This window comes from Prinia subflava, chromosome 1, assembly GCF_021018805.1.
Source record: "Prinia subflava isolate CZ2003 ecotype Zambia chromosome 1, Cam_Psub_1.2, whole genome shotgun sequence".
Lineage (NCBI taxonomy): Eukaryota > Metazoa > Chordata > Aves > Passeriformes > Cisticolidae > Prinia > Prinia subflava.
This window is the reverse complement of record NC_086247.1, coordinates 115,443,885-115,458,817: the sequence shown is the minus strand read 5'-3', so window position 1 is coordinate 115,458,817 and position 14,933 is coordinate 115,443,885. Positions and strand designations below refer to the sequence as shown.

General features: G+C 39.1%; 1 protein-coding gene across 5 annotated transcripts in view; it reads right to left on the bottom strand.

The window, feature by feature from the left end:
• The window catches only part of THRB (thyroid hormone receptor beta), a 170,356-nt gene that overhangs the window by 115,166 nt on the left and 40,257 nt on the right, over positions 1-14,933 (bottom strand). For 4 of the 5 annotated variants that reach the window (XM_063408881.1, XM_063408888.1, XM_063408872.1 and 1 more), the window contains exon 2: positions 12,348-12,377. The exons of the other annotated variant lie outside the window; for it this stretch is intronic. The gene's annotated coding sequence lies outside the window, so the exon portion shown is untranslated. The remainder of the gene's footprint in view (positions 1-12,347; positions 12,378-14,933) is intronic. 5 annotated transcript variants of the gene reach the window in all.

Genomic DNA, 14,933 nt, shown 5'->3' with positions numbered 1-14,933 from the left:
TTTTTATATACAGCTGTGCATTCAGATCACCTCAACTGCCTCTTCTATTCCCTTGTGGCTTTTGCTCCCTGCCGCTAGCTGCATCTAAACTACTTGGATATTCTCTCTCCTGATTTCTGTCAAGTGACATTTCTATATAAAAATAGATCCTATCAGGTAACACTGAAGAAAGTAAATTTCCTTCTGTTCCTGCATCCAGTCTTGGTGTCTCCTCTGCTATCCTTCATTCAGTGCCGCATCATTGCACATCCCTCCTTATCTCTGCCTTCAAGGAAAAATAAATAGCCCAGATAAAATGCATCCAGACTCTAAATTTTCATTAAATGCTGTCTTCCTCTGGCCACTGACTGAAAGGCAGTTATCTGCCTGAACTAAGCTCTCTTAGGTGGAAAGTTCTAGTTGTGATCAAAGGCAGAAAAACTCCCCCATCTTCTTCAGCTACAAGTTTATTCCACCACAAAAAAAAACCCCTACAAATTGGTCCTGCAAACATCAGGGGAAAAAAAAAAAAAAAAAAGAGATAAAGAATAATTACAATGTAGAGCAGGGATTCTTGTACACAAAGCTTGACTAGAACTTGGAAAATGGATGTCTACCTAAGTGGAAGAAAATGAAAGAAGTAGTGGGAGGAATTTCATGTCAGAGATCACAAATCCAGTTGGAGCAATCTTCCTTTTCTGAGATGAGGCTAGGTACTAACAAATGACTCCTCATGCTTGTGAAATAGGACAATTAAGTTTACATGAACCTCATCAGAACACAGTATTTTGAACGTAATATTCTGCAAAACTGAAAATTATTGCAGAAGCATGTGGCTAAAAAGAAAATACAGTTCAAGGATTTAACAAGGATAGCTTTCTGCTAATCAAAGTACAGATTCCAACTCTCAATTATACCCATCAAAGTATGAAATAGCATTAACAGATCACACATTCTTAAACACACATTATTGTTTTTGCCCCTTTAAACAATACAGATTTTATAGGACAAATATTAAGGACAGAGCTTCAAAGAACATGTGGATGTGTAGGAACAGTAGCAAGCAAAGTGCCATCTGAAGTCTTTTACTATATAATAAAAATAGTACTTTGTTTTGAGAATTGGAAGCTTATCAGTCTCACTTTCACTGCAAGTCTTTCCTGCATATCCAGGCATGCAAAAAAGGACAAGCAATGAACAGCATGCAACCCTTGTGCCCTTAATACTTTGGTTTATCTCCAGAACTTAAAATCCAGCAATGCTAGCAAATAAATAAGGCACACTGAGACACAAACAGAAAGAGCATGCCAAGTGCTTTCATGTAAACAAGAAAAAGGCATCAAATTTAATTGTCAATAAGTGGGAGGATTTTCAAAGATGCAAATGGACAGTAAATGCAGAGTTCAAAAGATATTCAGGGTTGGCCTAAATGATCTAATTGCTGCTGTAAATCTACAGTTCCTGAAAACAATGAAGTCTCATGCACTGTTGTTAAAGATTTTGGAACATGTATCCACTATAAACACTATACTAATTACAATTAATTACATTAATTTTCACTTATAATTTACACAGAGATTCTCCTCAAATGAAGCAGGCCAAGAACACATCCAAAGAGATATTTCCTCTACTAGGGCTCAGAAGCATGCTGTGGTACCTGGCCTCCTGATCCTGGATCTTGCATAAAACCTATTAAAACCTTTCTGGCAGATCACAGTTATCTGTGGCCTCTGTTACAAAGTACAATGCAGAGTCTGATCCACAGACCCTGGGAAAATAAAAACAAACAAACAAACCAAACCACCACCCACAAACAAACAAACCACCACCCCTGAAATATTTTAGCTGGCTTTAAATTAGGGTAATTTTTACATTACTGATGCAGGCAAAGGTGCAGTCTCTGACCAGTGCTGCTGTAAATATATTTTAGAAAGATATATTACAGTAAAAGAAACAAGATGTATCAGAGTAAAAGTCTACAACATTAATTCCATATTTGCCATAAAATGTATGGCACTAAAACAAAGCCTAGACCTTCCACAGTTCCTTCTAAAACTTCAGAAATCTTCCTCCAAATTCCCAGTGTTACTTTGTTTGAAGACTAATTCTTTGCCAAAGGTGCTGTATAATTGTCTGTGTCTCATCTAACCTGAAGTGGAAGCTGAGATTCAACAAATAAATATGTAAATATCTCCTAGTGATTTGTACTTGCTAAATATAATCCAAATATTTATTGAGATCTTATTTAACATTTCCCAATGGATGCATTTCTTGCAACAGATTAAATGACAATAGGATCAGAAAGCCAACTGCACAGGGCTAAGAAACAAAGCTAAGTCGTTCTGTTATGAAAAATACTGGAAATAGTACACTTAGCAAGGAAATGTGTCTGACTGGCTCAGTATTCAACTACTTGCCACACATTTACATCAAGGAAAAGCATTTTTCCCCCCACTGGAAGAATTTAATTACATGGAGTGCAGGGTAAATAAAAGAAAATCCATTGTGAAAGTCCTCTTTCACTGCTTTAGTCAAAGTGGTTGTCTTGGAATATGTCAGCTGGACAAACCGAAAATACAAAAATAAGATTAAAGATAGTGTATCTTCACCTAGCAATCAGTAACTATGTGTTCCAGCCAGAGAAAACACTGGGAAAGCTACTGGAGGAGTTTTCCTTTGGCTCAGGGAACAGATGAGCAAGAGTTCTCCTAAGGCATTACTTACAAAGCCAAAAGCTGTTAAATTCAGCGGCGGCTAAAGCAAGTTACAACACAGTCTGCTCTAGACTGTGTGGACAGAGCCAAGCTGCAGTATAATAACATTTAGGGGAAAAAGGGAGCAAGCAGAGAAAACATACCTTATGGTTTTATCCCAAACCTGAACCAGATTCATGGAGCTCTCTCAAGCAAGTCAGAATATGGATGCAGAAGAGATTTTTTGCTTGAAGAATGCTCACCTACAGAAGCACAGGTTCTACTCTGGTATTGTCTAGTCTTTATACAACAGAGTTTTCAGTTCCCAAATAAGAGAGACACTTTATTTAGAAGACTATGCCATTTGCTGTTGTCAAGGAAGACTTTTCCAGTCCAGTAAATCACATCTCTCCTGTCATGCATTCTCTCTCAATTAATCAATTCTTTTTCTCTAAGTCACTTTACCATCCCAAACACTTTGATCAAATCAGTGTTACAGAACTGCTTTCTCTATGCCCCATTCTGATGTGAAATCTCTCACTTCATCTGTCCTTCCACATTTCTCCACGTCCATGGTTCATTTTCCTTTATTTTCTCAGAATTTCAGTTAAACCACATAAAATGGTGCATAAAGACTAGAGGGAAGTTTACAAAGCCACTGAAGTGAAAAACAGGCTGGAATTCTGAACTAAGGACTGTTTTTTGGTCAGCTGTGCAGTTCTAGCTCATTACATAAGAATGAGTGTAAAATCATTCTGCAGCTTCAAATAACTCCTATTTGTATAATTTCCACTCCATTTAAGAATTAGTTGGAGCAACTGTACTGGCAATTTAAGGAAGGCAGAAGAAGTTAAGAGGATCTAAAAGGTTTTGATACAATGACTGCAATGTTATCAGAACCAGGATTTAGGAACCTGGTTAGAATTATTTTCTGTGAGGGTGGTGGGGCACTGGAATGGGTTGCCCAGAGAAGCTATGGGTGTCCAAACCCTGGAAGTGTTCAGGACCAGGCTGGATGGGGCCTTGAGCCACCTGGGCAAGTAAAAGGTGTCCACATCATAGGCAGGGGTTTGGAACTAGATAACTTCTGAGGTCTGTTCCACCCCAAGCCATTCTATGATTTTATGATCCTATAAGAACAAGAAATTAATTTTTCCTCTTCTGTTATTATTTTATGTTCCTTTAATTCTCTTATTTCAAGGAAGCGAGGAATAATAAAATTTAAACATAATTACAAATGCTAGTACATTTTTACAACAGTCTCGTGTTTAAGCTCTGTTTCTTTCCATATGTGAAAGCTGCAACTACAACCAGCTTTTGGAAACAAAGTACATCAAATCCTCCCACGCAGAGTTGGAACATACCAGGGTCAGCGTGCCATTTTCCCACCGAAGACAGAACTTGTAGAAAGAAGTGAGCACTCCCTGTCATTTTCACTTAGCTTTTGCTGCCAGTAAAGCAGGAGCTCCTCCTATAAATCTAAGTATTTTTCAATCAATTTGTTTCCAGAAACAGAATTTCAGGCTAGAAAAAGCACAACATCCTGTATCTCAAGAAAATCAGAGCCGGTAAACATCTGCACCGTGGCTACTTACTTGGAAATCTTGATGGGTTAGTACTGTCACTGTATTTTAAAGCTGCTCTATACTGAAATTTTTACTATCCTGTATGCCTTAACATTTTACAAACCCACTCTGTATCTGAAAACTTAAGGCTCTCTGAATCAGCCCCAATAAGGGGGTGAGATTAAGAGTGTCTGTGGTTAGCATCTTAATATAAAGGAAATCAGAAATGTCAAAACTTGTCATAACTGCTCAATAGTATTCTCTCTCTGTACTATATATCTATGACAACTAAAGGTCTGTGACAAATTTTAACCTGACATCCCCACAGTCAGCACAAATTCAGTACTACTTTTCCTTGGTGACAGTCAGACATGGCAGGGAACACTTTCCCTAATTTCTGGGTGAACATTAGAGAAACCTGCTGCCTTTCTCTGAGGTGCACATGCATTCAAGTTTCAGTTCAGAACATAAAATTTCTCTCCTGAAATTGCATTATTTTACCTTTACCTCTGTTTGTTCTTTTCTGGGATTATTACATCAAAAAAGGATGATTGGTTTCTAAATTAATTTGTGAAAGGACCATGAAAGATGCTGAAGGATGGGAATGGGTTTCTAACAGATCAAAAGAGAGAAAGCACTAATGAGCAGATGTGTCCTGAAAGATTTTCTTAAATGCAAACATGATGATTGCCTCAAGACTGATCCATTACAGACAGAAGTCTGCCCATCATGGTACCAGGGAAGAGCTCTTACCGACTCTTGAGCAGAAAGGGAAAACAGCAGGAGGAGCCCCACGCAGTGGCTCACATTTGAAGAAAAAATAAAGTGGGGTCTGTTTAGTCCTTGTTCCCTCTGCAGACCCAGAAGGAGCACAAAATGCAAGTGCTTGTCTCCCATCCTCCTGTCTGATGAGGATCAGGGGAGCTAGAGCTTTTGCAGGGAGCCCACAGAGAGCTCGTGTCCTCCAAGGGCCAAACTCTGCTACTGTGCTTGACAGAACAGCTGCCAGGGTAAGACGTATTCCCTGCACACAATATTCTTTTGTACTACAAAGTGAAGCCTCTGAATAAAGGGCCCAGTAGATGACATAAGATCAAGGAATTAGAAACTAACCTGTAAGTGCAACTCCATGGAGTCACTAGACTGTTCCCTTCAGTCACTGAGTTGGGCTGGCACGGTTAAGGAAGCTTTGTGATTGTAAATAAAGCATTTCAGGCTGCCTTTTTTTTTTTTTTTTCTTTTCAGTGTAATTGTAACTGATCTAGTTCACCATATAACTCAAACCAACCAAACACAGATTCTTTTTGGGTTCTTTTCCCTTTTTGGGGATAGGGGCTTTTTAACTTTGAGATAAAGTGTTCTCTGTCAGGAACAATACCAGCCATCAATCCTGGCTAGCTAGACCTAAAATCCTTTAAAAAAATCTCAAGAATATACATGCATTTTACTTTGAACTTCCTGCTAGATTCCATTTGCACTTACTTGAGTAAAATGTAAGTAAAAAGTCTCTCCCTGCCTGAGGGAACCAAAAATATTAGCGCTGATTAAATATTTATTTTGTAGCAACATGAAATCTATCATGATATAAAAAACTGTTTTGAATGATACTTCTTGAGCAAGACTACGATTTACAGCTTTTCTTTTTACTAAGCTAAACATTAAAAAAAAAAAAGAAATACAGCTGGTCCAAGAAAACTCTGTTTTGCTTTGGCAAAGCATCAGACAGCACCTTCTGGTTTGCCAACACAGGCAGAATCTTATCTAACTGTGGGATGTGCTTGGATTTATTACCTAGTAGCAAAACTCCTAAGAAGCACTGAAAGGTTCCAGCCCCTTTTACGTATTCTCAGTCAAATCTCATTAGCTTCATGCTCTCAGTTTGCACACAAAAATACAGCAGTCTTTTCCCACCTCTTAGGGAAAAAATTAATATGAGAGTGTTAAATCTCATGTTACAAGGACTTCATTACCTTTACAAGCTATGCTAAATAATTAAATGTGCTTGTCAAATAACTGATTAGAGAACTTTTTGTGCCTTGCTGTCTGTTTTTACTGTCTGTTGACCTCAGTTGACAAAATAAAATCACAGAGTCTGCTGCACAACAACTGAGACCTCAAAGTTGGAGTGGAGAAGAGCTGTGGGGCAAATCTACATAGGATGTGATTAAAGAAAGAGAACAGGATTTAAGCCACAGATGGGGAAACTGAAACAACAGAACCAAAGCTTGCTCTGAGGATGGTGCTGAATGAGAACGACCTAGAAGACAATCTAGCTAACACCATCTAGATCTCTAGCAGCTTCTAGACAGGCTTTTGACCCTTAAAGTGAGCAAAAGGGCAGAGAATACATATTGCTTAGAGAGACTAGGACTAGTATTATCCAGCCAACATTGACTTTTCCAACCTTTATTTTCTTATCCATACTTTCACAATAATATACTGGGGTGGGGGTGAGGTTTTGACTAGTGCTATCAGCAAGGTGCAGCCATCTGAACTATTCTGTAGTTAACCCATCTGTAGATGTAGGACCCCTCAGGTCTGAAATAGAGGGGCTATGTGCAAAAGGGCAAAGGTCAAACAAACAGACAAGCAGCCTAGCCCTCCACCACATCCATAAGGCCATTTCTGCAATGTCAAAGATGAAGAGAATTTCTGACACAGTGCACCTTGTCCTACCTGCCTTTCTTCTCCACAGGCAGGTCTCTGAAGCCCATTCCATCCAGTAAGATGATCCACACAGTCAAATGAAGCAGATGCAGTCAAATGAACAGCTGTCTCTCCCACTGATGGGAATTAATCTGTTTGGCCATCCTGGCAATTTTTCAGATGCACTCTTCTAAAGGTTACTCAAAACCAAAAATTGTACAGCTGCAATTCCCTTCTGGTAGCAGCCAGACATATGCTGTACCAGCCTGCTGCTACCAGAGCCTCATCCAGTCTCCCAGGGCTGCAGCAAATAGCAGGATCTGCTGTCCTGAACATCACTGTGATGTTCAAGTTGGACTCTGTCAGTGAGCGCATACACGCAATCTGGTTTTTTTTCGATGTACCAGTCACCAAGAGCCACATTTCCATTAACCGGGGGAGAACATTCCTGATGCTCCTGTTCTCTCACGGCAGCAGCATTTCCCTGAATCGACACTTTTTGCAGAGTTCTGTAACAGTGAGCACAGCACGCTTGATTCTCATCCGAGCAGACATGGCAAGCACTGTGTAAGCTCTGGGTGCTTCTGTACACAGACTCGTGCTCTGACCTGGCATGGGGATTTTAAAATTTGAAAAAACAGTATATTTCTCTCTTGGAAGAGAGCACCAAGTTACCCAGGCAAAATCATGGATCCTTGTGTAGGGGTTATTAAGTAAACAAAGTGCAGGAAACATGACTGAATAGCTTTCAGACGCAGTAAAACTGAGCTTTTAAAGCAAGTGCAGTTCTTAGATACAAACAATGAGTTTGGGACTGGCAGTGCACTGGAGATGAGCCAGAGGAACTCCCCAGACTTCAACACAACTGCCCTTTTCTGTCATCTGGAATGCTTTAACAGCATTAATTGCTGAACAGAAAGAAATGCCAAGGAAATCCTCAGTGATAACCAAAGTCAATTCTGCAGGCTTGTGTGCCACTGTCCAGTAGAGGCACCTCTGCTGTGGTAGAAAAGACTGTTTTCCTTTATATTAAATGACTTAGCCATAAGCTTAGACATGGAAGGAAATGGCAGCAATATGAGGTCTCACATACATTACTAATGGAGAGGGCAATTTTCTTCCATGGCACTGCCTCCTCCACTCCTTTTCAGAATTGAAGTATCCATTAAGAGTGACTTACTGGTTGCAAAAACATGTGAAAAAGAGACATTCTGAAGTTTGTTTTTAAATACTCTCCACAGTCAGTATTACGGCTATCAGGAATTTACGAAAACCATAGGCATGTAATATATTTTCAAGAGACATGGTGCAGAAGAAACCTCATGCTAAAAAATCACAACTATTACTGCATAGCAACCAAGCAAACATAAGTTTTATTCTTGACTAACCAAAATCTTCTGTCCTTTCACCACAGCCATGAATCCCTAACCTACTAGCAAGGGTAGTAGGTTTTTATAATCTTTTTCCAGCGTCTTGTCCTCTTTCTCCTTCCTCTCTTTCTTGGATGTCCATGAAAGCAGGTTGTGCCTCCATATGGAGGGACACCAGCTCACCTACCTCAATCACCTTACTTTGTTTGATCAAACACAATGGTATCTCTCTTCTCTGCTTTAGTTCTCTTATTGTTTCAGTCCAATATTTTTTCCAATTCAGGTCAAGGCTGCCATGGGTAAACCATAAGTACACATCGGTCCAGGGAGGGAGAGCAGTAGGGATGATCAGGTACCAAGGGCAAACTACCTGCTGTCAGGCTGGCTATCAGGTATTCTAGAAAAAAAATCCTCCAATATTCCTGGGCTCACTCTTGAATTTACCCTGGATAATTTTACAGAAAAGCTTTTTCACAGATCTTTCTACAGACACAGAATTACGTGAAAACTTCCCTGAGTAAGATTTTATCCCCACATACAGCCAGGACAACTCTTAGCAATTCTTCCTGTCATGCTGCTGTGGAATTACACTGAACATTCCCATAACAAAAGCTATGCAACCTTAGTACAGCAGGGTGACATAATTCTGAGCTCAAGTTGATGGATTTTTCCATTTGCAAGATTTTGCACAGTAATTCCTGATTAATTCTGAATGTTGAAATTAATGAGCTTATCAAAGTAACAAGAAGGAGCCAGGGCTATTCTTGTTCACCACAGTGTTTCATATATCTTCTAGTACAAAATTACTTTTTGATCTATGTTAATGTCATTTCTATTAAAAGGATCTACTGCCTCTTACCCAGTAAGACAAGAATATACTTCCCTGTAGCTGAAAAGAACTGAAAGAGGAATGTCCTCCACTCTCAGTATTCCATGCAGGTCCCAGAGCAAACATACAAATTACTACTTTTTCACTGCTGGAGAAAGCAGATTATTTTATCCTATGAATTCTACATAACCTGCTAAAAATGTCCCCTGCCCTTTCCACTCATAGGGATATTAAGAGTGACTATAGAAGATCCTATGTTAAAGACAATGGAATTATGCTCACTGAGTAACTGAAGAAAATTCTGAACTCATTCAGGCCTTAACTTGTATCCCAGAAGGGATTCAATAAGCATCATAGAATAATTATTATTTTCCGCTGAACTAAATAAAAAATGCAAAGCACTAAAGAAATCGGGTAAAATATTAGACGATTCTGCAGAAGGATGTGTTTATGGGCTGATCAGATAAGGGCAGGAACTGGCTCAGCATTGGTCCACAGGACTGAAGCACACAAAATGCACAAGCTCAGCGGCACTGAGTACCCACCACCGCAAGGACTTGCTCAAAGACTTTTCAACCTTTCACCACTGAAACAAGAGTGACCTGCTCCACCTCAGGTTTTGGAAATTCTGTGGCAGCCTGTACCACATAAGAGCCTTTGTTGGTGGAGATGTGGATTTAAAAGGCCTGGAGGAACTCTTATGGTAATCTGGTCTGACTTCCTGCCTGGCACAGCCTGTAATACCTCATGCAGCAATTTCTCTACAAAGCACGAGAACTTGTAACTCTACTAGAAGATATTTCAGAAGTAGATCTAATCTTGATTTAATTACTCCAAGTGATCTACCACATTCTTTCTAAGCATTTCCAATGGTTAATTACACCCACAGTATCGTAATTCCAGCGTGAACTCCTCTTCCTTATCTTGCCATGTTTTTGTCTGTTGGAGCCCTATCCCATCTCCCTACACTGATATTTTTAGATACTAACCACATCACACCTCAGAATTCTCTTACCTGAGATAAATAGTTTGCCTGCTTGGCAAACCAAACCAGGCATTCCTGAGTCAATCACACAGCATCTGCGGTGGTGTATTAGAGATAGCTTTTGACTAAAGAGACTTAAAGAGAAAAGTCAATTCAAATGTGAGCGGAAGGCACCCACCATCTTCTTGAACAAGCTTTTCCAGCTTCCGTAGCACCCATTTGTGTGACCTGGAAATTTTGCACGAACAGCACTGCGACCTGCACAGCTTCATTTTCAGCCTAACTGAAAAATTCCAGCTCAAACTGGATCAGTAGTTACTAAACACTGCAGTTAACTTAGAAAGAAAGAGATGGCTGATGGCAGGTGGTTTTCTACTGCCCATATGTCAAATCACATAAAAATGACCTGGTACTTCTGCAGGCGCTGCCAAGGCAGAAATCCAGGAGTGAGCAAGGTATACCCTAAAATACTTCCAGCTGTGACTCTGGTAAACAAAATAAGTAAATTTCCACTACTGCTGTCATGCTGTATTACTTAGGCATATTACTTAGGTATTTGTATTACTGTAGCATCCAGAGGCTCCACATAAGGCTCCCTTGTGTTAGGTGATCAAGACACAGACACAGCAAGTTTAATTCATTTTTTCAACATTTGCCCAGTGCTTGTATGGCTGAATCCTGGTAAATGGTAAAGAGACAGAAGGAGGACTTGTGTTCTTCCTGGATCATGGATGCTGATGAGATCAGTGTACAAAGACTGCTCAGAACTAGAATTTCTCCTGGCATTTACTAAATCCTTGCATTACCCATGTGGTTCTCAACACATTATAAAGTTCCTTAGCTTCATTAGCCCTATTCCAGTTCCAGGAGGGTTTTCAGTCCTTCTCACTGATTGGGTGAAAAACAGCAGCATCTTGCTGTCTCAGAGATGCATTATATAAGCACACACCTTTGTAGCTGCAAATAGATGCACATACTCTCCATGTACCAATACAAAGTAAGAATTGCAGCGATAGTCTGCTATTTACACCACCATTTGTTATGACACCTCATTACTTTTTCACAACACTACTGTTTTTTCCATTAGTACTTCACATTTCTTCTCACTTGTGGTTTCTAGCAGTTTATATTTTGCATAGTTTAAATGCCTTTTTTTTTAAGCCTCCCTCTTCCCTATTCCAAGAATGCCCCTCTGCAAACCAGGAACACAGTTTATGCAGACATATCAGCTTTTACCGATGTCAACAGCTTTAAAAAAAAAATCTTTTGAACACTCTTCTATTTGGAAGACATTTGACTAGAAATAGGTGTACGAAATCCAGCTAACAACTCTGCAAAATTTTACTTTAACCACTGATACAAAAAACCAAATCAGGCAAATATGGCAGGAAAAGAAAACAAGAACCAACAACACTTCCCTTCCTTGGAATCCTGAGAATTACTATTATAATTGAAATATTACCTATGACAGAAAAGTAATCATAGATTTTTTTAATGCTCTGAACAGGTTCATACTTCAGCTGCCTGTCAGCATAACTTGCTGTTGTACACCTGGCTTTGTTATTTGACATAGATGCTTCATTTTCTAGGTGATACAGCACATGAATGTCAGCATCCTCACTAGCAATGGAAGAAATGGAAAGATAAAACCACTTTTTCAACATCCCTTGCAGTTGGTAGTGTATTGAAAGACCTTCTTCTGCCTTTCGCCCATCTAGCAGACACACAATCCATTTTCAGAATGCAGCTGAATTATGTTATATATAAGGGCAAATATTCACTCTTGGAAGAGTTCACCCCAGTTTTATTCATTTAACTACGTAACACATGAACTTCCACCACCACATCTCAAACACCAAAAATCTGTGACAAAGCTACCTATTTTATCAGCATATGCTCCAGTATTCCATTTTCAAACTGGAAGAAAATGAAGATTTTCATTGACTGCAGAGTAAAAAACATAGTATCTGCTGAAAATTACCTCAAATACTTTACAGGCAAAAAGAAGTTTCCAAATATATGAAGGCATCTTATTTTGTTCAAAGACCAAATAGTAGTTCAGTAACAACAACAACAAATTTAAATGTTGTTAAACTCATTTTCCAATACTGTACTCTTTCTTTTTTGTGCTTTGACATACTGACCCAAACTGGGATCTACTAGTGAAATGCTGAAATCTACTGGTCCAGGATCTAGCCTAAAATGCTGAGTATATTTGGTAAAATTATCTCAAATTAACTTGAATATCTTACTAAAGTGGAATAAAAAAAATTACCTTACCTTATTAGAGCTTCATTTTCTGTTCTTTCACTGAAAAGAGTAAAGAAATCTGTATTAAAGATCCATTTGGTAAAAAGAACCTTCTGAAGTAACTGTTAGAGTTTCATTTCAATTAACATCAAAACTAAAAGATTCATTTTATATAACTCTAGTATGTCTCTGTTATTTTGCGGGGTTAATCATTCTCAACACTCTGGAGTGGAGGCCTTTATTTATTTGCCATCTTAATTAGCTGTTCTGAACAAACATTTCAAATGCTTTGGAAATATCACTCAAACAACTGATCTCATCAATTCACCACCTAAACTACAGGCTGATTAGACACATTCAGTAGGTTTATTTTCACTTCAAGCTGTATCTCATGAACAGTATTTGTGTTTGTGTTGCCATTAACTTCTATTGGACATTTGACATTTTCTATTATAAGATAGGTTGGCATTGCAGTATGCCCATTCAAAGAGCTTCTCAGCCTGGAAGGTTTTTTTAAAACTAGCTTTTTTTGCTCAACCCCCAAACAGGTAAGGTCAGTGGCAGTTTAGAAGAATGAAAGCATCAAGGCATTTCAATAAACACCTACTTCAATTCAGCCACTCTGTATGACACATTTGTCAACAATTTACCAACATACATCACAAAATAATAAAAAAAAAAATTTAAAAAAATCTTTAAGAGTATTCCGGGAAAGTTCAGGCATAACTCAGAACAATCAGTGAACCTTGAGGCCTGCAAAAATATTAATTAACCTCTCATTTCTTCGTGAGTTTTTTTCAGTCCTTTACAACCAAGGAGAACTATCTGCAAGCATCAGCATTATAATTGGGAATTGATTCTGGTAACTTTGAAGTAAATGAGTAATTTTTGTCACCAATGTATGCAAGAAAAAAAATCACACTTTTTCTTATTTCATTTTCTAAATCAGCATACTATACAGCATGAAATAGAAAACAAAAAGCCAAGTCTAATAAAAACTGACAATTATTAGCAGTATTTGTTGAAAAGCAGAGAAAATCATGCTGAGTCACAGGCAAAGCATCTCAACCTCTAGCACTTTCTGTACACTTCATTAGCCATCAGTCAGTATGGTTAGAGATTTACAGATGAAGAGAAAACAAGGAGAGACCTTGTTCATCTTTGCCAAGGACGAATTCGAAGCTTGGCCTCAAAGCATGCAATCAATGCAACGGTTGAAGAGATGAATTCTTTGCTCTACAGTGAAAATACTGTGATTTGGGGGACAGCAGGGTTAAAACACAGTCTGCTAGGAATGAATTTGTCAATCTGAGGGAAACAAAGCTTAGGAGAATAGTAGAAGTGCCTCTTTCCTTCATTTAGAGTATGGTCACCTGATGTTTTTGAGAGACCTATAAAATGAGACTATTTCACAAATGAAACAAGTAAACTTTAAAGAGAGACACTCCTGGAGTGCAGTAAATCGTTGGATTAACCTGTCTTCAGAACAAGCCTGAGATCCCGTTTTTATGAGTCAGCTCATGAGAGCTGACATTTACAAAGTCTGATTTCCCACAACAGAGCACCTGCATATGTGTACCTTTACAGGAAGAAGAATAACTATAAGGTCATTTAATTACTCAGTCAAACATAAAATCCTCATAGGTTTAATTTTTCCACAGCTCCCCCTGGTAATCAGCCATTAAAAACATTCATCAGTACCAGATTAGTTCACATTTACCTGTCTGGCTTCAGGAGCGGGTCACCCACAAAAGGTAATTTAAGAAAGAATTTGCATGCAGGAATCAAGGGACAGAACCAGTAAGTATTTTATCACTGGGTGCTATGCAGGGTTTGAATAGGATTGAGTGGGATTTATTACAGCACGAGCCAAATCCTTCTTACTTTTCTCATGCAAAACAGCCATTGAAGCTAGCCAGAGTGCAACTGAGGACATGCTGGATCCCTGATTCTCTATTCCTCACCTGTCACAATACTACAGCAGCCCACAGCACCCAAAGCATCTGGGACCAGAACGGCTCTTTCTGGGAAGGGATGGCAGTGTCTTACAGGCTAGCCTGCTTGAACCATAAAGCAGGTACAGAAGCAAGGCTGAAGAAGACTAGAAGTCATCTGGACTTGTGACAAGATCCACAGTTTTAGAGCAAAGTATTTCTATGCTAGAAACACTCACATCGCAAGCTGCTTTGAAGCATATTTAACGCATCCTACATATTTTTAAAAGAAGAATGAAAGCTTACTTTGGCAGGCTTTATGACTCCCAGAAAAAAAAATCAACACCCTAGCATGCTTAAAAAACCAATTTGCATAAGTTTTCCTTATCTGATCTAGCTGCTGATAACAGGACAAGCTATAAAGAGGGCCATGAGCACCTCTTATCACAGGTTCTCACGGGCCCTGCTGCCTGTCAAGCCCGATGGTCTCAGCAGACATTTGTTCAAGAGCACCCTTATTCTCTCCATCAGGTAGCAGGAAGCTTCTAGCTTCAGAAGATCTGGCTTTCATCCAAGTGGAGATAACCTCCACTCCAGTGTGCCCTGGATAAGTGAGGTTCAAGCATTCAATGGTCCCTGCAGAAGACTTATCAGGTTTCCTGCCTTATCTGCCTCGGACACC